The following is a 25,155-nucleotide window of genomic DNA, read 5'->3' as shown; positions in this document are numbered from 1 at the left end:
GAGGGGAGGGGAGGGGAGGGGGGATAGTAGAGGATAGGAAAGGCAGCAGAACACAACAGACACTAGTATGGCAATATGTAAATCAATGGATGTGTAACTGATGTGATTCTGCAATCTGTATTTGGGGTAAAAATGGGAGCTCATAACCCACTTGAATCAAAGTGTGAAATATGATATATCAAGAATTATGTAATGTTTTGAACAGCCAACAATAAAAAATTAAAAAAAAATCACTTGATTGTTTTTCTTTGATCCTTGTGTTATTTAGGGCTGTGTTGTTTAATCTCAAAATATGTTGCTATTTTGCAGCTCTCTTTTTGTTATTGATTTCTCGTTTAATTCCATTGTGATACAAAAGTAGACATTCAGTGAATTTCTATTCAATTTCTTTAGGTGTATTTAAGTGCCTCAGTGCCCAGAACATGTACTTTGGTGAATGTTCCACGTGTGAGCTTGAGATGAACATGTACTCTGCCACTGTTGGATGAAGTAGTCAATAGATGTTCATTATGCCCAGTTGACTGATGGCATTGTTGATGTCATGCCTTTACTGATTCTCTAGTTGTTGAATCTATCCATTTCTAAATAGTGGGGTGCTGGAGTCTCAAATCATATTAATGGATTTTGTTTATTTCTTTCATTTTTATCAGTTTTTGCCTTCTGCATTTTGATGTTCTGGTATTTGGTTAATAAAAGTAAAAAAAATATGTCTTATTGGAAAAGTGACTCTTTATTAGTATTAATGTCCCTCCTGATCCCTGATAACTTTTTTTTGCTCAGATGTTTATTGTGATTAAAATTAGTATAACTATTCCTGTTTTCTTTTGATCAGTGTTAGCATGGTATATATGGTTTATAATGGTATATATTGTATATATATGGTTTATAATGGTATATATTGTTTCATCCATTTACTTTGAATGTATATGCATTCTTATATAAAAGTGGTTTTTTTTTTTTTTACAGCAACCTATATAGTTAGGTCTTGTTTTTAATCTACTTTGAAAATATTTGTCTCTTCTAAAAAATGTTTTCCTCTTTAATATTATTATTTGTGTGTGAATGGACACAATACCTTTATTTTATTTTTTTTATGCAGTGCTGAGAATCAAGCTCAGTGTCTCACACGTGCTAGGCAACCACTCTACCACTGAGCTACAACCCCAGCCTCCAATTTTTTTTGTCTTTAAATTGATGCTTTAGGCTATAAATTTTCATATTCCTTATTGTGGTATTTGAGTGAATATTTATCATGTTTGTTAATATTTTCCTTTTTTAAAACCAGTTCTTTGTTTTTGTTTCTTTTTCTACTCTTTTTCTGTTCTATAAGGTTGTAATTGAACATTTTAATGATTCTCTTTTATCTCATTTCTGGTCATAATAGCTAGATTTTTATAGCTATTTTAAGTGATTACTCTAGTTGTAATACATATTCAAAACTAATGAAAATACACTTTCCAATAATACTGTACTGCTTCAAGGATAGTGCTATACCTTCTAATGACAAAGTAATCTTGAGTCCTTCCTCTCCTCCCTTGACCATTGCTTTTAATCATTTCACTTACATATATACATATATATACACTTACACACAATTTAATAAATTGCTCCCATTTTAATTTGAACAAGGTGTTTCCCAATAAACCAGTTAAGGATAAGGAACATAAAAGTTTTATTCTATTTTTCACTTATTCTTTCTGCTGTGCTCTTTCTTTATGCAGATTCTGGTTTCTGACCTATATCCTGTCCACCTCTCAAAAGAACTTTAAATTTTTTTTCAGGACAGGTTTATGGCAACAAATAATTTTTGCTTGTCTGATGAACTCTCTTTCCTTCATATTTGATGGTAATTTTGTTCAATATAGAGTTTTACTTTGATTTTTTTGTCTCAACACTTTACATATTCATTCTATTCTGTTCTTGCCTGTAAGAGAAGTCAATGTAATTCTTTATTTTTTCTCCTTCATTGGTAAGGTTTTTTTTTTCTTCCATTGTTAACCTTTAACTGTTTCCAGGATTTTTTTCCTCATCTCTGATTTTCTATGGTTTGAAAATTGTGTGCCTATGTGTAGTGTCCACCCATCCCTGCCTTCCATCAATCCTGCCTGCTATTCTCTGAGTTTCCTGGATTTGTGGTTTGGGGTCTGATATTAATTTGGGTAAATTATCAGACATTGCTGTTTCAAATATTTCTTCTGTTCCTTTCTTCTTTTGCCTTCTATAATTCCTATTATTTATATATTACAAATGTTATAGCTAGTCCATAGTTCTTGAATAGTTTGCTCTGTTTCTTGTTTGTTGTTTTGTTTATTGAGTTTTTTCCCTTTGTTTTTTTCACTTTTGTTTTAGGGGTTTCTCTTGAGATATTTTCCAATGCAGGGATTGTTTTTTCAGTTATGTCCTGTCTACTAAGCCCATCAAAGGCATTTATGCTAGTGTTCTTGATATCTAGCATTTCTTTTGGTTTCTTTCTTAGAATTTTCACCTTTGCTTACGCTATCTATTCTTGCATGCTGCCTACTTTACCCATTGAAGTATTTAGCAAATCAATCACAGTTGTTTTAAGTTGTTTGTTTTTTTCTTGATAGCCATGTTTGTATTGGGTAAAAAGAACTGCTTCAAATAGACCTTAGTGATATGGTATTAAGGTATGAGGGGAAGCATTATGCTGTCTTATGCATAGACTCCATCTTTCAGTGAGCCTGTGCCTCTGGACTGTAGACTTCACAAATGCTTCTCAGTCCCCTCTACCCCTTTAGGTAGAACAGATGGCCAGAGTGGGCTGGAACTGGTATTACCCTTCTGCCATGCTGTATTTCCTTTTACCAGATCATTTGTGCTTTGATAAAATCCAGCAGGTTAGGGAAATGGTTTAATGGTTTCTCTTGAGGACAGGTCTAGTTAAGAACAATGTTCTGGCATACTTAAAAATGGTTCCTTGTTGCTGAAATCACAAGTGAATTCACCCCTGATATTCCTTGTGAAAAATTGGTGAAGCCTCAGGTAGTAAAATTGAAAAAAATGTGGAGACCAACTTTAGACCAGATCCCCTGAAATTTCATCTCTCAGAGCGTTTCCCACTGAATCTCCAATTCATCTGTAACAGTTCAGACTTTCCTACCTTACCACTGGTTTCTGCTGAGTCTTTGGCTTGTAGGTTTCCACTCATTTGAGTTGTGATTTTCTGTATTTGCTTATGGATATCTCCAATTTGGGTGTAGTTTTGTCCCATGATCTCATTTTCCTTAGGGATCAAAGAACAATTGTTGATTTTTCAAGTTTTTCAGTGTCTTGCCTGTCGTTAGGACACAGTGATGACTTCCAAGCTTTTATATACCAGAACAAAAACTGGAAGACCACCTCTATTGTTTCTAAAAATTTTGTTCTCAGATTTGTTTTCTTGGGTCTGGGATATTTTGTAACAAGTTAGCAATGCATATGCATAAGTTTAATTACCACAGTTTATTTCAGTAATACTTGATTTGAGGATTGTTCAGTGGAATGAGAAGTTAACTGGGAGAATTTTAGATTAAAACAAGTTTAAGAGAAAAGTGCTGTTTCTACTGCTTGTGCCAGTGGATTATGTTTGACCATTGAAATCTTTCAAACATCAAGATACAAAATAAAACTATCACTCTACTCTGAGATGTTTTAAAATGGTTCCATGCTAATCATTATAGATAAAGCCTCAATAAATGTCCCTGCAAAGAGGTTTGCTTCGGATGGTAAGCCTAGAGACTTACTAACACTGATTATAAGTGGAGAGGCACGTATGCATAGTGCTATTTACAATTTCCAGCATTTAATATTTTTGGATGTGTAATTGAAATCATTAACATGGAAGTTCTTCATATTGGACCTTGGACACATGATTTTTGTAAACTGGTTTTTAAGAAAGAGGTAGGACTTTAAAAAGAAGCAATAAAATATGTTGTTTAGCATGCATATTTGACATGTTTATTGATATATTCTGCCTTTTATAAGATGAATACTATGACAAATGACAAAGAAGAGGCTGCATCACTATCTGTTCTATCCATGTACTGCCAATGGGCAAAGATTTCTCATTTCATACATCATTTACAACTTCCTACAGTAATTTTACACAGTTCATATCCTCGGTACAAGGCATAGCAATTATCTATACACACATATGCATGCAGGCATATTGGATATGAAAACCATGCAGTCCCCCAAAGAGCTCCAAAGTTCACATATTTGAATGAGTAAAAAATGGGTAAAGACCTGCAAGTTATCCAAATAAAAAACTTTCCTATTTTAACTATTGTCCCATTGTGCACCTCTAAAACAGGTTGTTACATAAAGTCTTCTTTTGGAGTTTTGTTTGTTTAGTAAAATGGGATTTTCAATTTCTTTTGTATTCTAAAGGTTATATTATGAAAGTAAAAGAGAATCACATTAAATTCCCTACCATTATAAACAGATTAAAAAAAGGATATAATGAGAGTTTGTGAGGGGAAAGGGAAAAAAAAAACAAGGGAGAGAATTAAACAACAGCAGATGGGGTAGAGAGGGAAGATGAGAGGGAAGAGGAGGGAGGATAGTAGGGGATAGGAAAGGTAGCAGAATACAGCAGTCATTAATATGGTATTATGTAAAAATGTGGATGTGTAACCGATGTGATTCTGCAACTTGTATTTGGGGCAAAAATGGGAGTTCAAAACCCACTTGAATCAAATGTATGAAAGATAATATGTCATGAGCTTTGTAATGTTTTGAACAACCAATAAAAAAAATGAACAACTAAAATTTGAGGTTACTATGATATGTATTATCCTATATATCTGAGAATATACAAATACACTCATACACATTATACAAAAATGTATTGAAATTAAAGGTTTCTGGGTCTAAGAAATATAAGATAACCAATAAGTTCTCTCTTTTATACATTGTATCTGTACCTTAAACATATAAAGTGTTTAATGAAATGTTTTAAAATTAAAAAAAAAGGATATAATGTTGTACTCTGGAATGAATGAAAGCTAAAATATTTAATATTAAAGATATTTAATATTTAATGTGTATAAAATTGAAGTCTGACATTTGTCTGGATTTTCTGAAATTAATTGAAGTTACTGTTGTAGTCCTTACTTTTCATCTAATATAGTACTCGCATATTTATATAGATTGTGAATTGATATATTATTCCTTATATCCAGAAATAAACTCTTTAATATATTAGTGATGATTCAGAATTAATTTTTATCTTTTTCAAATTTCAGTATTTATTATATTCTGGCTTTCATTATATGTAATTGGAACAACAAATGATAGCTATCTGACTTCTTTTAATAGCATAGAAATTAATGCTTCAAATTCAGCAAACACTTTTGAATCACACTAGTTACTTATTAATCTCTTTTTTAAAACTTTGATATACTGATAAGGTGTACTCAATTGGGTAATTTTTTAAGGTACAAAATAAAGGAAGTATTTTTTTTAATTAAGATTGATCGGTGTTTTCACATCATCTGCCTATAAGTTTAGTGAGGTTGTAGTCACATAGTGACTATAGAAAGAATTCCATTGTATCTCAATTTTATGAACAGTCATATTTTAAGAATAGGCCAACATTTTCAAAGAATACTCAAATCTACATATCTGTGTTTTATAGATTTTAAAACACAGATATGTAGACCTTTTGGTGACCTTTTACTAGGCCCCTTAGAGTGACTGAATAACTTAAGAATAAAGTCAAAATCTATTCAAGTGTGATTTAGAGGTCTTAAAATGGAGGATGTAGACAAAAGCACTTCTAATTAGCTTAAACACGAAAATAATGTTAAAAACTGTACTGGACAGTTCTTCATAGCATTGACTTTAATAGAAAGAGCTATAATTGCATCATACATATCACATGGTATTAGAGTCACTTTGTAAACTTCTAGAGGCCAAATCATTTCTTCTTCCTTTCTATTGTAGAAATTCCTACCACAGCCACTTTTCCTACAATCCCCACTCTGTATACACACAAAAATAAAATCACAAGTGGTATTGGGAAACAATGAAAAATTTAAAAACATTGCAATCCTATTAATACTATGATCAAGTTTTACTTTTTCTCGACTGATGTCCCACTAAAGATATTTTATTATTTCTCCATTCAAGAAATATTCATTGAGGTCCTCATGTTACCTAAAATGTAACTAAATCTTACTTAATTGGCAGTAATTAAATTCAATGTTAGATTCTTACTGTAATGAGGCTAAGTAAGTGTATTGTTTTTTCATTGTATAAGAAGAAATTGTACATTTAATGGCTAAAAACAACAGACATTTATTATCTGGCAATTCTGTGGGTCAAGAGTCTGAACACTGACTGGCTGAGCCCTTTGAAAGGCTGAAGTTGAAGCATTGTTCAGGGGGAGGTTCTTAGCTGAATACTCAATTGAGGAAGGATCCTCTTCCAAATTTACTTAGGTTATTGCCAAACCTCATTTTCTAGAATGGAGGGCATCCATTTCTTGCTGGTAATCAGGAGAGGATTCTTGTAGGTTTCTAAAGGCTGCCCTTTGTTAGTGGCCACATGGGATTTTAATATTGCTACATGCTTCATAAAAGGTGGCAAGTGAGGGAGAATCCAGTTACATAGGAGCTTTGATCTTATGTAATACAACCACATAATCATGTACATGTGATCATGTACAAGCGGATTAGCTTTGCCATATTCTATTGGCTTAAAGTATGTCACAGGTCCTAGTCACACTCATGGGAAGGAGATCACAGAAGGACACGGATATTACCTGTACTCCTAAGGAATATCTTAAATATCTTAAATACCATACCACAAAGAGCTAACTATCCGGTATGAGCAGTTCATTCACACACACACACACACACACACACACACACGCACACACACATACACACACACAAGTTCTTAAAAATAAAACAGTAAGGTATAACTAAGAAAAAAAAAGTTTTTATCTAGAAATAAGGAAATTGACTTTTCTATTAGAAAGCTCTATAGCACTCAATTACGAAGAGACCCAGAAGGGTTTGGGTCCACACCTGAAAATGGAAAGAATTCAACTAGAATAACTACTACAATCATTAGATAGAATTGTTCAATTCATTAATATTTTAGTTTTTACTTTAGACATTTACCCAGATGTTTAAATCTTCTTAATGGCTTATATCAAAAAGGCTAAGTCTAGCAGGATTTCAATTCAATTTAAATGTAGTTTTAAACGTCTACCCCAAACAAGGCTGTGGAAAGTAGTAGAGTTAATGCATAAGAAGATTAGTCCTAAAGTCAGAATCCTACTCAAATCTCAGCTCTTCCTCTCACCAACTGAGTGACCTTTGGCAAAATGTTTAATCTTCTCTTCATTGGTAACATGAAATGATGATAGTACTTAACTTAGATTGTTGAAAAGATTAAATGACAAAGTATATGAAAAATGTTCAGCACATTGCCTCACAAATCTTAATTACTTCATAATTATTAGCTATTATAGATTTTTATTATCATTGCAATATAATGTGTCATGTGTTAGGCAAGTGAAATACATACAAGGCGAATAATAAAGTCTCTCTGCCTTTAAGGAAATAACAGAAATGGTGCTTTATTGAAATATTTTCTCTTCTGGAATATGTCATTATGTTTGATTTCCCCTGAGATTTATCATAAGCAGGAAAATTGAGAGAGTTGAAATTCTTCTTTAATTTTATAAATATTGTTATTTTAATATTTGAATAATTTCTATTGAATTTTATCCAATATTCTCAGAAAGAATTAAATAAGGCAAGCTTTTTAAACATAAAAATCCTATCTACCTGCCTCATGAAAATGTTCATTTTTGTTTTGTATATTCTGTTCTTTTGAGAGCAGATTTCCAGGTACAATACTTCATGGTTAGTAATAAATGGGCCATACATAAATTATGCATTCAGTAAAAGTGAAAGACAAAAGCACTGAGCATCTCTTTTGCTAGTTAGAGGAAACGGTTTCACTGTCTGACATTGAAGACAAGACAGTCAGTGTAGTTTCATAGAATTACAAGCAGCCAAATTCACACTCCACCTTATCTTTCAAACTCTCTTTTGTTCTCTACACAGAAAAATCACACAGAATGAGAAGTAATCATGGGGCGACAACCATTTTGCTCTGGAGAAAAATCCTCCCACAAGTCTTTTCTAAATTTTTCCCCCCACATGGTCTTGGGTTTTCAGTCTTGAACATCTTTTGTGGCATGAGGACAAACCCAGAAGGCCCCAAACTGCAAAATTCAGTGTTTTATTCTATTTATGCTGCTATAACAAAATACTCCAGATTAGGTGATTTATTTATAAAGAACAGAAAATTATTTCTCACAGTTCTTCAGTCTAGCATTCCAAAGTCAAGCGGCTGGTGGATTTGTTGATGGTGTCTTGAACCCTTGTGTCCTCTGGCAGGGAGAAATACCAGGACTTCACATAACAGAAAACTGAATGGGAAAAGCAGTGGACTGTGCTAAATGCTTCTAAAAAGGCATCTAATCCCATGCACCAGGGCTCCACTCTCATGACTTATTCACTTAAAGCCCTCATCTCAGAATACTGTTACCTTTCCACTAAGTTTTAACACCTGGGTTCCAGAGGAGACACATTCAGTGAGAAAGTCCAATGAAAATGAGCATCTCTGAATGCTGACTAACATATGATATAGATGTCAGGAAACATGGCAAATACTTCTGTGTTTCATGAATGTGTGGATACTTTTTGAGGGACATTGGCTGATGAGAGGGTGAAAAGTAGATTTTTGATAAATCTCTTTACTTTGAACTTCAAGGATTCAAGTTAGGATATCAAAGTAACTAAGGTGAGAAATAATATTAAATAGCTGCATTCTCTGTTGATGAAGATTATGCTGTATTATTTAGTATGTCCCACGATCTAAAATTGTCTTTTCTGTTTACTTATTTCCTTCTTTGAAGTGTTTCCCTCATTAAATCTCAGATCCAAGATGGTGCATGTCTTGCACATTTTGTTCCTTACCTTTGCTCATTCACTGAAGTTGAGTAAGGTCACTGTAGGTACTTCATAAAAGGCCCTCAACAAATGAATGACTAGTTGAGAGATTCCAAGAAGCTAGGAGACCTTAGGATAGTCACTTAGCCTCCTGGAGTCTCAGTTCTTCACTTTTAAAATGATAGTGTACACTGGACAGGAAACATTATTTACAGAACTAACATTTATTGATAGTACGCATGTTTCAAAGAGGCCACATGATAACCAACTAAAGTTCTTATGGGAAACTTTTTTCTTTTATGTAGCAGATTATATTGGACAAATCTTATGTTTTCCTGAAATATTTTTCCAAGATGTAATTAATTAGGATGTGAATTATCAGTGCCTTATTAATGTCTGCTCTATACTCTTGATCAGATCATTATTTTTATCTGACAAGTATAGTTTTGGGTATGTAGCTGCCCAAATAAGATAAAACAAAAATTTCTCTAAGCTTTCATTGAGGTTCCTAAAAATGGTATTTTTTTTAAAAAGGTGAATTTCCAGCAGTTCTAAATGCAGGTAGGTCTTTTGGTATAGAAAAGAGAATTGAGATATACTCAGTTGTTTCTAAATTTAGTAGTGATATAAACACCTTGTGTGAGTTGACTTGAAAGAATCTTCAATTATCTCTTTCATTTTTCCCAGTGTGATGAAAGTAAATTTTAAAAACATTTAGTTAAATTCATTAACGAATTGTGACTTTACTACATCATTAGTTGATTAAATTAACAATTTTAGAAAGGTATTGCTGATAGCTGTGAAGAAAATTTAAGTTCCTTTGCCCCTTGTGAGGAAGTTCTAATTTTAATTGTTTATCTTATTTTTTTTATCAATAATGCCAAAGTGTGGTATACAATATTTTAACAAGATCAATGTATAGAATTACAAACACACTTCACATATAATCAACTAAGTATGGTAATACAAAGATATTCAATTTCAACAGCTATTGTTTTGAAAATAGTGTTGAGGTTTTTGATTTTTCTACTGTAATTTCGAATGAGAATGTGAAATATGAATAGGCAGTAGAGAATAAAGAATGCTACAACATTCATATTTAAGGAACACTTAAAAGATTCATATTTTAAAATCATGCTCTTTATTTAGTAGAACTTACTTGCTAATTGAATAAAATGTTATAAGCATTGTTTGTAGATTTCTAAGTTCTTGGCAGATGTATAGAAAATTCGAGCTTATAAAACTTGGAAAACATTTATGTTAATCATTTTTATTGACTTGTCTTCCCTCTGGACCCTAAGAAAGTAAAAGTAGCCCAACGTAAAGGTCTAAAGAGAAAAAAATGAAGCTAGTAAACCCTACTGACATTAACTTCCTAAGAATTTCAGCATACAATTTGCCCATACAGGTTCCATTAAAGTTAATGGGAGTCGTGTGACTAATTCTCTCTGTAGGGTACTAAAAATGTACCCTGCAGTATTAAAAAGTCTGAACCTAATTTTTACTTTCTCTTAACCTTGATTATGTTATACTAAAGATAGATACTTTCATTATCACACATATATATAGTAAATTTTATATAAAGATTTGAAAATAATTTATTTGGGGGAGAGGCTGCAGTTATATGGGTCAGAGTAGAATTTTAATTAGTGTTGCAAATATGAGTACTGCTTTCATTATAATGATAAAACAAGCATGAGTGTCTGTAATTTACCCTCCAGCTATACAAATGAGAACTTAAACCTCAATGAATTCAATAAATGAAACATTTTCAGAACACTTACTTAAAATCAGGTCTACTTTTTAATCAGTCATGTTTTAAGTGAATGCTTATTAATAGATCATTAATAAAACATGCTTATGGAATGAGATTTTGAGAAAGAGGTGAGATGAATGCAATATAAAGAAAGTAAAAAAATCTAATGGATAATATTTTTGTTTTAAATAATTCACTTTATAGTAAGTCACATATTTATTTCAAATTAAAAAAACGAATTCCTAATTTTTACAGTTCTATATGAAGATAAAATACTACAGATAATATTATCTGTGAATTCATGATCCTTTTATACTGCCCAAGTTCCCTCTGCTTTTGACATTCAAACTGAAATATTAATCTCATCTTTTTTGTTTACATAATTTCTGCCTGGTTTCTATCACTACCTGGGGGGACTGTACTATAAGATTTTATTTTTTAAAAATGCAAAAGGAAAAGAAAAACTATATACATGAATAAATACTTCATCATCCATTTTTCACTGAAATCAGCAGCTATGCTGCAAAAAAGGAAACGCATAAGAAGTTTCCTAAGCACAAAAAACACTGGGAAAAATCAGGCAATATTGCCAAACAATAAATAAAGCATAACACTCTCCCAGGATCTAGAAGTGAGTTTGTTTAACCTTCCAGAAGGCAAAATTCATGCCCAGCAACAGCATAAACTGTGATTAGAACTGATCTTTTATGCTATACTTTTATCTTCTCTAGATTTCTATTAAAAGATTACACGTGTCTAAATTACTAAAGAATCTTGAGTTTGGGTGGGGTTGGGGACAAAATTTACAACTAATAATAAATTCACAGTTCCAATGTGTTGAACCTGATGTCTTACACTTAGCTGTAGAACTTAGTCAGATTCCACAACTACTTTCACCACAAAATCCCATACTTAGAATTTGAATTGAAGCTTTCAACATTTCAGTGTTGTGCTGAGACTTGCTTCCCTGATCTGTAGGGTCACCCCTGAAGGCTGCAACCATTCAACTACAAGGGGGCTCTTTGAATCCATCGGGCCCAGATTTCCAGGATGATTTGTAATACTGACTGCAAAGAGATAGAGGCAGAAGACATTATAATCCTAGTTATTTATAAATAACTCTCATATGAAAATAAAAATTCTTAAATAGGGTTTCCTAGAAGTTCATCTGGTAGTCTGGGATATAGCAATACCTCATAGAGCTAAGTGGGTCTGAACAATTTAGCATAATTCCATTTTCAGTTGTTCTGCTTCTTGATCTAACTTTATAAGGTACCACTCCCCCTCCCCTTTTGAAGACATAATAAGTTGTATCTTGGATTAAAGACAAAGATCACATATGAATATCTGTTATTTTTAAAAATTGTATAAACATGAAGTTCAGATTTTGCAATAATCTGAGGAATTTGATTATTTTGTGGAAGCTCCCCAGCATGATAGGATTACTTATTGCTACTTTAAAAATGTTACTGATACAGGATGCTACTGAGATGTTAAAATACTTTACTAAGAAAGGCTGGATGAGTTGAAAGGAATGCAGCCCAGACTCTGATTAAGTACCATGTACTGAGGATATGCAGTGATCTAAGGTAGCACACTTGTACCATGTGTACAGGCATTTAGCAGAAAGATTAGCCCCTTCTCAATAGTGTACTATCTCTACACCAGGTTTGGATCTGATACTCTCTTTTATTGCTTGAATTCTCCACTTCTGTTTCTCGTTGCCATCTCCTTCTCCATGAACCTACTTTAGTTCATGGTTATTTGGTTCTTCTTTTATATCATCCTGTAAAAATGATCTTCTCTATCCTTCATAGTACCCAAATTACACTGAAATGATCTCTCTAGTTATGTGTCATTTTCCTTAAAATATAAGTGTACCCTAAGGCTAGGAACCCTATGTCACTAGACCTTTGCACAGCAGGTGCCCAAACTTCCTTTACTAAGGGAACTGGAATTGAATACATGCTTTCAGAAAGTTCTTTCTATCTATAATTGCTACACATTGGATTTTTAAATTAAGAGCTCTGATTTGCATGACAAAGCCTCTGTCAATAATATTTCTTTCATTTTAACTATTTTTAGCCAAATTTTATATTTCATAATTTTGTATTGTGCTTAAAGGTGAGGTTCTCTTTATGTCCTTATTTCCTGAAAATGTGCTCTACCAAAGCCTTCTGAAAAGATGTTCTACAAGAAGCCTGCTGCTGGTGCTCATCTCTGGATTCCCTCTGCCTTGGATGCACATTCTAACTGTGTGTATGGGAATGGAAGCCAGAGACGCTGGCACAGAAAGCTGCCTTTACTGCCTTCCCTATGGCGGGGACTGTGAGGTCTGCATTACCCTGTGTTATGCGATGATTCAGTTCACCCCAATTTGCCCTTTGGGAACTGCTGTGAAAACTTCTTTTGTATAGTAAATCATGACAGCATTTGGCCTGCATTTGGGGGTAAGTGCATGGTTTATATATTAAAGCCATTTCTTTTTCCCTTTAGAAATACCATGTGGCATCAATTTGTTTGTAAGCACAATCAAATGGCAGTTTGGGATCCTCCAGATGATTTAAAATATTCTGTATTAAGTTTTTAAAGGTTATCAGAGCAATGAAAATCTAATACTGAAAAAATTACGAGACTACTCAAAACCCCAAGAGTATAGCCCTTTACCTACAAAGATCCTCAGACACTAGTTGGAGAAAATCTGTTCTGAAACTATTTTTAAAACACTGGGACATGAATGGTACAGGTCAAGAATTAACACACAATTTAGAAATTTGTCATTTTTTCATACAGATGTCTGCAGAACTGAAATCTGTTGGTGTCACCTGTTTCACAGAATTTTATATTAATGGTGCTTATACAGAGGTGAATTTAGGGTATAGGATAAGAAGTAGTGGTGATTTTATGGTTCTAAATTTTCAAATATGTCACAAATGGACAAATGCAGTAATTCCCCGAGTACCTACATTTACCCTGTCTCCAGGCTCCAAGGAACATCCAAGGTTCTATACTATAGGTTTCCAGATTTATCTGTCCATCCATACTTGTGGCTGTTGTGGTTGGTCTGTGGCCTGAAGCTTGACTTGCCCAGTAGTTCTGTTTTCCAAATTAGGCTTAGGATGTTTGTGACCATGTTTGGTTTGTTCCAAAGAAACTGCCATATATTTAATGAGGTTGTGAACATATACTGAGATTTGTACATGGCTCATCCAATAAAATACATCTTCAACTCACTTTTCACTTCAGTGCGTGGTTTGGAGTGGGCTGTTTTACAAGCACATGTGTTTATCATATGACTTTATTTGGGGACAAACATCACTTCTTGCATTTGGGATACAGTTTCTGAACAGCTGAACACTCTGCTTCATCCTTCCCTATTTGAGAACAACTTTTAAGGTTGGGAGTCCTTTTCTATATTTTTGGCAGGTTTCTTTGAAGGTTAAGTTGTCTTACTTTATTTCCATGTGCACTTCTAGTGTAGGAGGATGAAACAACCTGTCTTTACTCGAAAGGTGGGTAACTCATGACTTCCTGAGTGCTGACTGAAGCAGAAGCCTCTTACCAGTTACTCAGAAGAGTCGTGTTTTTCTCAGGTTTGAGCATGAGGAAAGGAGCCAGGAGACCTTGAACTCCTTCTGTGCTCAATTTCTGGGACATTAGGCAAATGACTGAGTCACTGGCTTATTCTATTCTTTGAAAAAAAAATATCTTCCCCTAGTACATTAGAAAGGGGGCATTATGACTAATACTGAGAATAGCTATTTTCTTCTCTAAGTCTCTAACTTGCACAGCAACAGAGGTGGTCTTTTGCTGAATGAACTTTGATGAGTGGTTCAATGACTCATCCAGTATCTTCTAGTTTGATATAATATATTAAACCACATTCTATGAATAAACCAGACAGATCAAATGTCTCTCGTTTGATGATTCAGATCCAGTGCAATAAAACAGAATATTCCATCAGGTTTATTTCCTGTAATTGTAAGAGACACAATTGATTTTCCCATTTTTCTCCTTCATATTTTCCTACCACCCTCTCAGTATTTGCCACAGTTGCTGATGGTGAAAGAAAACTGGAAATAGTCCATCATAAGATTTAAAACTCCACAAACCTCATGGTGCTTCATTTGAGAAGAAGATTAAGAGTGAAAGTATGTATGAAATTCTGATGTGGACCCTTTCAGAACTTTACAAGAACGAGTGAAATGTCTGAAATGGAGATTGCACAATTGTCATGGAGCAGAAGGCTCCCCTAAAGGCTCCAGAAGGCACATCTGGAAACTCATGGCATTCCTCAATGCAATTCAAATTATCGTGAGAAAAAGTTAATGTGGTCCTTTCTGCTTCCCTTTGGTCTGGGTCAAGGATTCGGTCAGTGCAGCCAGCACATGCAGAGCTTAGGGGTCAAGGATGTGGCTGGCACTACTAGTGTTTGAGTTGGACATTGGGAGGTTTGTAACATGCATAGCATTGAGCAAAGAACTAAACACACTGAAAATAGAGAGCATCATGTACTGCTCTTACAATTTTTTTATGTTAAGTTTTAGAGCATTTAAAAATAAAAGGTAGAATAAATTTAAAAAGCCTACGTGGCTTAAGTAATTACTTCATCAGAAGAATACCTTACTTTGTATTTAGTTTATGCAGTGCATTATGCATTTGTAATGCTATATATACTTTCTTCAGGTATTAGGCACATACATACACTGACAGATATATTCTTATTGTTTCAGTTTCCCCAAGAGTCAGAAACAGTCCAGAGTCAAAAAACAAAACAAAACAAAAAAAACCCCCAACTAATCAAACAACCCCACCAATCCCCTCAACCATGTTAGTAGAGCAAGATGAAAAGGAAGTTGTATGACTGTAAATAAAGATTTATTTTGAGTCCAGTAGTAGTAATATATTGGTCTAAATGAACCATAATGATGGATTTGTGTAGTAAATTAGAATTAAGTGAGAAGAGAAATATATTTAAGCTTGTTCTCAAAATCTCACTCTATTAAACTTTTTCTAATAAAGATGAGTACACTGGTTGAGGCTGCCTAAGACAAGATTGATTTGTTTCTTGGCTATTAATGGAGAATTTATAAGTCAAACATGGTGGCACATGCCTATAATCCCAGCATCTCAGGAGGCTGAGGCAGGAGGATTGCAAGCTCAAGGCCAACTTCAGCAAATTATCACCCACTGCGACCCCAACAGTGGGTATTAACATTATTTTTTTGATTTATCCCTCCCGCCCCCCACCAACCCAGGGCTTAATACACATCCTCTATTCCTCTTTTAAATGATCTGAAACAGAATTTTGGGATATTTTTTGAAATGTATTTTAATCAACATTTTCCCCCAAAGTTAATTCATCTACCCAGAAACCATAATTTACATTGAAAGTGCTGTATCTAAGCTCATTTCCCTGCTTCAAATTGGGTTTTAAATAAGTTGAGCAATATCTATACGCTGCCTGACACATCTAACGGCAGATAATTCTCCTCACTTGGCCCCAGAAACACAAGGTCATTGATTAGAGTTGGCACCTTCTGTAAACATATGCACCTGGCCCAAGCCTGCCATTGGTTTGCAGACTTTATTTTAGAAAGGAGAATTTTGGAGGAGGGATGTTCATTTTTTAAATTAATTAGGCAGAATAATTCATAAAAACAGAAGGACTTTTTTTTCCCCCCTGGATGTAAGCTGAAATACTGCATGAAAGTTGTGTGTGGTAGTCAGCAAAGATGCTAGGCTCTGGCTCTGAAAAACAGAGAAAGCCTTTAAATATAGTGAAGTTAAAAGAGTCTTTATGGTGGCAGTGTTTAAAGACTGCCTATAATAGAAAATTAAGGAAATGGTTAAAGCAATGTTAACATGAGGTATTCATTCCAAAATATTTGTCTTTATGTCCTATTGTATGGAAAAGGAGTTTTTAAGGAAAAAAAAAACCTTTTGAAAACTCCTTTGCCTTCAAACCTCATCTTCACTTATGACGTGATTCCTACAAAATGCAAGGCTGTTAGCTTATCTCCAGGCTTGTGTTGCTGTTGAGCCCCACAGGCCATTGTAGTCTATAATACTTACTGGATTCCATAGGATGAGAAGCTGATGGGAATGGCATAGGTTAGTTGGCAATGAACTCTGTCAGGTTTTCCCAGGAATATCATATTTTTAATTTGATCAAGTGATTTTTTAGTTCAAAAGACTAATTCCTTTTTACTTTTATGTTACACATACAAAATAGATGTTTTCTGCTGTTAACAGAGAATATCTTTATTTCCTTTATTACATACTTGGTCCTTTTAAAAATTTTTATTGACAAAATATTTGGATTTAATGTTATTTGAAAATTTCTTCCCTTAGGTATTCTTATGATAGTTCTATATAAACAAAGGTGTATGTGTGTGTGTGTATTTATGTGTGCATGTAAATTGCAATACAAATAAAAATTCAAAGACCATTTTATTATGAAACACTCTCATATTAAATAGAAATACAACGATTTTCCTAAATGTACTCTATTACTTTTGCCAATAGATTTACAATTATTCCTAATATGTAAGGCATGTAAGGCTCTTACATTACAGATATTTTATAATTTGCTTCAAGAGTTTTTTTTTTTTAAATCAAGAAATTCCATCCAGTTTCTTCATGGACCTAGTTGTCAGGATCCCTCAAGAAATTTAGGTACTGTGATCATTTTCAGCCACTCAGATCCCTGGTGAGATCAGATCAGGTGAAATGACCTTCCTCTTGTAGAAAATTCAGACTTGAATTTTGATGGACCATCATCTACTTAAAAATTTCTGAAGGAGATCTAATGGGATTTCTATCAGATTAGATTTCTTAACACAAAATCTGCTCTTCAAAGGAGAATTTGAATAGGAGTCTATACTTTTGCAGAAGGATGTGGAAATCAAGAGTGATTTCTTTTCCCATGGTAAGGATTTCCACTTTCTTAATAACTCAGTGCCACAGAGCCACACAGATATTCAGAGATGTTGTAAGGTTTTGGGTGAATCCCACATAAATGGATCTGAGATATAGACAAGGAGATGCCTCTATCACTCAACACTAGATATGTATACTAGGTTGATGTATAAAGATAAAAATACTAGGTCTCACCAACCCTCAATGAATGGCACACTATGACAAGAAAAAAACTATGGAAAAATGATCATGTCCCTTGATGAACTTCCATGCAACAAATGTCTCAAGGCATTAAGAACTAAGTAAGCAGATAATTTGCATAGGGTAACATTTTTTTTAAAGCTGTTAGATTTAGGAGTTGGTTATATGATCAGGTAGTCATTAGGAAAGCTGCATAGCTGCTATTTAGAATTATAATGCAGAGTAACATCTCAGTGAAATTAAGAATGATGTCCAAATGTGTCCTGCATCTTCTGAACTTTTTACCACATAATTTTTTTTTGAACAAAGAGGGATCACAAGAGAGCCCTAGCCTATCAGAGAACCCAAATATAAAGTAATACAAACAAGTGTCATATAAATACTAAATGAGTTCATGAATACAGAAGGCATACAGAGAAAAGGAAGATGAGAATAGCTTTATTGTCAGCTTACTGCATGTTAGGCACAGTAGATATTTTCCATGTAGTAGCAACATTCATATTGTATGTCACACATTGTTGGAGTCATTTCACATTCATTGTTTGATTCATTACTCACTTTATTCTTATGAAGTACATGCAATATTACTCCCACATTAGGAATGAGAAAATGACCTAAAGAAGTTAAATGACCTTAGTAGGCATATAGACAACTTGATTCTAATTCAGCAGGAGAGAATGCCATTATTTACATTCAATCAGAACACAAGACATTATGTCCAATACTGACATGTTAAGTAATAAAAGAAGTAAAGTTCTTCATTTAACTGATAGAAGTGTTATCTTATGGGAAGCTATTAGTGAATGGTCACAGAGCTAATAGCAACAATTGTGCATGAGCTGCTAGAAGATGGAAACAAGAAAAAGAACTCAGACTTCTAGAAAAGAATTTATAGGAAAATTTAAGTTTCGATTTCTTATTTGGCAGGGTTGAACTAAACAGAGTTGGTTGTTGTTGTCTGAAAGAAATAGACTATATTCAAAATAAATATTACCTGGACATGTCAAAATGATTGCATGCTTTTTTCAAATGTTGGCTCCTAATACAAAGATTGTACGGATTCAGTCCATTGGATGAGATGTTGTTTTTAGAAATGATCTGCCTCTTCTGTTCATTCACATCCAATTCAAGAAATAGGAAATTATTCTGGAATCTTTTTTCTCATTATGGTCATGATGTGAAATTCATTTCGTGGTTGCTGAGCATCTTGAAAATACAGTGGATGGTTGCGACTACATACTCCTCTCCAGTGATTTTACTACAACTGATCAAATAACAAATGATAAAATGTTTTAGATTGTACATTATTTATTGTAGATCACATGCTATTTATTTCATTTTGAATACATGTTATTAACACTGAATTTGCTTAGAATTTTCAACAGGATTTGTATTTTATATACAAACGCATATTTTGTACTTTATGTTCAATATAAAAGTAACAGTCTATCATTCTATAAAACATGGATAACTTAGAAATATAAATATAATTTCTGAAGATGCATAAATACGGTTCAAATGAGAAATCAAAATAAATAAAATATGGATTTTATAATATTTTTCTGCTCTAGTTAATCTTTTCTGTCCCAATTAATTCCTCTAACATACCTTGAAGTATGTAGAAAAATAAATTAGCTATGTTTAATAAGTAATTAATTTTTATGAGGGTCTAGCAGAAAATAGCGTTTCAATGTTAAACAGAATTGTGACTTCTAGATTTCCATTTTAAGGTCTTAATGCTAAGAGGTGATTAAAATTAATTATTAGAATAACCTTTCTAAATCAAAGCCATTTCAAAGGGAAGTTGACTTTTTTCCAGACTTAGGTAGTGTTTCATATTCCAAAATTTGAAAAGGTCTTTAAGAGATACTTTACATTGTCTTTTAAAAGACATTTTTATATCTGGCAAAATTTTAATTTCCACTTTCTAGATAGAGCTTTCCATCTCCAAGTTGTGATGCCTCTTAAGGCAGAAACTAAAATATATGTAGAACTAACCCTTTAGGAAATTATTTCCACTTTCATTGACACAGACTCATCTCCAGAATAATTAATTTAGGCCTGTTTAACATTACTTGGGTGTAGAGTTAAGAGATGCGAAGAATTAGAAACTTTAGATAAATCGGATCCTGAAGATGTAAGTCCTCATATATTTTATACTAGTTTTCAAACATTTAAAACAATAAATTAGTGTTTTATATACACATATGTATACACATTTGTACATACACATATTTATATTTACACATGTGTATATATGCATATATACACATACATATTTGTATAAATAGACAGGTATGTATGTGTGGAAACACTTTTGTGCATGTGTGTATGTACATGTATTCTCTAACTCCTGGAAGAAGAATTGCTCTTTGTATGGAAAATTGTATAATATTAGCAGCTGTTTGATAATGCATTTACCTATAGTCTTACAGAAAATAAGATACTTCCTGGCTGGTAAAGTTAAGTCGGAACACCTTGGTATATCAGAACCCTCCTAAGAGTGTCCCCAATGGCTGGCAGGCTGCCAAGCTCCATCTTCTTTGGTCCTTTCAAAAGAAGCAGTGAAGGTGTGCTTTTCTTATCTGCAGATGATCCCAGACTGAGATAGAGACAGAGAGCCAGAGTAAGAATAAGAGTATGTGCATGAATATTGTTAGATGACCAAATTTGTATTTTAAAAAACAGCACAACTATTTTATAGTTAAACATAAAGTCAGATAAATTGGAAAATGGGAGTACACATGAAAAAGTTATAGGAAATTTACATATAAGAGCATCCTACAAAATGAATTAGAAATTTTTAGTTAGCAAGAAACTCAATAACTAAATGATCAAAATGAAAATGATGGGTTCCAATTTCTTACTCTACTTTCAGTGTTGTTAATGTAATATTAAAAGGAACAGAGTGACAGGAGAAAAGAAGACAACATCCTGGGGAAACACATTTGGTACATATTCAGAGCAAGGAGTATGCACTGGAGCATACTAAAGAGAGATCGCCAGGGCAGGTGGACATTCTCAGATCAGAATTCTATTGGTTAAAAGAGGTGAGACTGTTTAGGAAAAAAAAATGGGAATAACAGGTAAGAGCCATAGAGAGGTATGCATTGTCACCACACAGGACAATATTCTCCTAAAGACCATCACTATTCATCAATGGACTTGTTTGTCTTAAAGGAGGGTCTGAGTTTTGCATGACTAGAAATATTAAATATGACCTTTACATTTTCTTTTCTTTTTTAAAATAGAAGCCATTTCTAAAAAGATGTACTTTGTGACCAAAACAGCTCTGAACTGCGCATTCACCAATATTTCTCTGCCTTCAATTCTCTGGACATAACACGAGAAAGAAGGAAAGATTCAACCATCCATTTTCATGAGGTTTTTGTCTGGTTCAGTGCCTGAAGTGGAAGCCCCCACTTCAGTAATGTAATATAAGATACGATAAATAAAGAGATACTCATCTGGGATGCTGTGTAAATTACCACGTACTAAATAAAATAAGGTGGCATAATCCACTATCCATGTAGAACTTTCTTTTATAAGCATTTGTCATGGAGGTTCTCTCAAGCATTATTATTGGTTGTGCTAACTTGTTTTTTATTCTGTTTCATAAGGTCTGTGGTCGTTCAGTGATAAAAGAGTTTTCTAATGTTCTCAAGATAATAATATAATTGCAGCCTCACTAAGGTCACCATTGTCACTGTCATTATCTGTTTGATTATTCCATCTTCTTCCACTTCCTGTTAGCTTGTGGCTATATTCTAGTTCTTTAAAGCACTATGTAAATCTAAGTAGCAAATACAAATTTTAATCTTAGTGGATAACATGAACATCACATGGAATAACCCCAAGAATTTTGTTGTAATGGTGTCATATCTAATGATGACCTCCTCAGTCCCTGCGAACGTCATTCAATTTCTCATTTCTGCATTGATTTTTTTCATGCTTTTCTTCATGGCCTTTAAACAGCTCTCAAATCGCTCCCTTTACTGAAGTGGAATGCTGCATAACTACAAAGATGCTTCACTTCCCGGCTTCATAATATTACACCCTGTTTCAATTTTTTTTTTTGCAAACAAATTGTGGCACCAATATATAAAAAATGCCATACTTATTTTTAATTGGAAGTACTGATTTCATAAAAAAGGTAATTTAAAACAATTTCCCCTGAAAATGCCTATGTACAATTAAAAATATATATATACTACCAATGCTGTATACCAAAAATAAAACTTTTCCCAAGCAACTTTTATATGAGAAGAATTCTTAATAGAAATCTAATAAGTATATATTATTTCAAGATCTAACCTTAAAAATTAAAATAATTTATCAGATTTTCAAATATATTTATATATGCTGGTTTATGAAAGTTGTTTTGGAATAAAAATTCTTTGCAACTACAATATAATTCATTTATTCACAATTTGAACATTTTTTTCAGCAAAATATTATACTCTTCTAAAATCTATTTTATCTTTATTCAAATAGAGGCAAATATTCCCATTTTTTTCTATAAAAGTGGTAATACAGTTTTCCTTCTGCCTCTGTTTGATACACCTACATTTTGCACAAGGTATGCTCCTTAATATTTTCCATTCAGTATTATAAAAACTTCTAGAAATGGCATTTAAAAAATTACATTGGCCCATTTAATTTCACCACCACCAATTGTAAGAAATTACACAAAGAGAACTCTAGAAAAAGGTAGAACATTTAGCTCACTGGATTTGATTTTTTAAACATTGATAATACTTCTAAAAACATTATTAGAACATTTATTTCATCTCCTTTGTAATATATACTTTATCCTTTTAATGGAGGCTTTATACAGTTGCATTACTAATGTCTCAGTTGAAAGTGCTTTCAAATGCTCTTGAAAGATATTCTCATTTGAATTATTCTTGCTCTGAAAATTATTGCTGATGTTTAACTTATATTCTCCTTTATTCAATTGTAGATTTTTAGATTATCTCAGAAAATTAATTTTTCTTATAATGTTTCCCTTAAATCATTGTAGGTGATCTTAATATATCATCCTTCCTAAGCTCACAGGGTACTGTTTAAGTTTCCAGATAAATTTCCAGAAAATCCAAAGATGATTAAGATTTCCTTTAATTTTTAAATTTTTGATGGAGTGATGCAGATGTTCTCATTTAAGTGTTGTATTCTAATCCTAGAAAAAAGGTAAGAAAACCCAGTAGAGTCTTAAGATTTTTGTCAATTTCACTGTTTATTTGCTACTTCAGTTTTTTTTTCTAAAATACTTATCAAAAATATTATGCCAGGTTGAGCACAGTGGCAAACACACGTAATCCCAACTATCCAGTATGCTGAGGCAGGAAGATTGCAAGTGCCAGCTCAGCCTCCATAATTTAGAGAGACATTGTCTCAAAACAAAAAGCTGGGAATATAGCACAATGGTAGCATGCCCCTGGGGTTAGTCACCAGTATTACCGAAAAAAAAAAAAAAAACTTTACATTTCCTCTTTCCTCGTCACATATTTAATATAACATAAATGATATTTGTAAGTTTAAAAAGTATTACCTAATAGAATAAGTTATACTTTATGTATGTATGTTCTGCCAAAATACATTCAACTGTCATGTATAACTAAAAAGAAGAAGAAAAAAGATCTAAATTATCAGTGCATTTTTTAAAATTGTAGTTACAGATGGACAGAATGCTTTTATTTTGTTTATTTATTTATTTTTTATGTGGTGCTAAGGATCGAACCCATGCTAGGCCAGCACTCTACCATTGAGCTATAGCCCCAGCCCCTTATCAGTGCATTTAAAAAAATTCTTTTTAGTTATATACAACACCAGACTACACCCTGATAATCACAGAATCATGGAAATGGAACATGACCTGCTCCAATTCGGTGCCTATCAGCCCCCAACCCCTGCCTCTCCCTCCACTCCACTAATCTCTCTTCAACCCATTTACAGTTAATTTTTTTTTTAAATTAGTGTCCTCTTTATATATGTGATGCTGGAACGCACCATGCCACATTCATGCATGCACATAAGAAAGTTCTGTCATAAGTGCATTATTGTCTCTACTGACACCACTCCATGAAGGCCACTGTTATATTTTGCCTGGACTTTTATAACACTCTCCCATCTGGCTTCTCTGCTTTTATTCTCATACCCCTTCTAATTTATTTTTCACATAGCAGCCGGAGTGATTTTCTGCACACATAGGTCAGATCATGTCATTACCTAGGTTACATTTTCTGGAGGTTTTCCCATTCCACCTAGAATGAACTCTGAACTGCTTAGTTTACTAGCTCATGCCTGTCTTTCTCACAATCACATTCTCCTTGGCCAGACCCACCGTCTCCACCAGTGTCCATAGTATGCTATAGCGGTCGTGCCTTCTTCCCTTCTGGGAGCAAACCAAATCCTTCTGACATCAAGGCACTTTCTCTTTTTTTAACCCAATGCTCTTCCCCACGTTCTTCACGTGGCTCACTTTCCTTTCTTCAAATCTCACCTTAAATGACATCTTATCGTTCTTTCATTGTAATACCTCTCATAATCTATAATTATCTTGTATAGTTTAATTATTTCTTATTTCTTCTTCTTGCTCCCAGCAGGATATAAGTTCCAATGCAAGAATCATTCATTTCTCTAAGGAATGTTGCTTCTTTTTAGTGGGAAATGGTATTTAGAAACCAAGATGTGGTTGCTGGGTGTGCACATGGCTATGGAGCTGTCATTATTTCTGATTCTTCATGGTGGATAAAGCCAGAATCTATCCCTACACATTCATTATTTTTCATATATTTATACATTAGTTTATTGTTATTAAAAACTATGGCCTGTATTAGTACAAAACAAAATCAAATAAAAAGACTGAGGAAATAGTCCATATTAAAAGAGTCTAAAGAGACACCATGTTTAAAGACACCATGTCTCAGGTAATGTGTCATTCCAGAATAGATCCTGGATTGATAAAAATTTGTCTTTAGATATACCTATAGTAGTTACATCTATAGTATAAAATTAGCATAATCAACACATTCTACATATGGACAAAGGATTAGATAAATGTTGAAGTGTCTTGATTTTGATAATTGCATTGTATTACGCATGCTACTTTCCTTGTTCTCCAGGAAACATACACTGAAGTGTTTATGATAAAATGTCATCATTATCTGCAAGTCACGATGATTCACAAAGAAACACAGCATAACACATAACATTCTCTCTCCCACTTCTCCCAATTATTGAGAGAAAGAGAATCAATTACTAGCAAATGGGCAAGTCATAAATGACCGAATAAGAATAAAG

Source organism: Marmota marmota, unplaced genomic scaffold (assembly GCF_001458135.2).
Source record: "Marmota marmota marmota unplaced genomic scaffold, marMar, whole genome shotgun sequence".
In the NCBI taxonomy this organism is placed as follows: Eukaryota; Metazoa; Chordata; class Mammalia; order Rodentia; family Sciuridae; genus Marmota; species Marmota marmota.
This window is presented reverse-complemented; position numbering follows the sequence as displayed.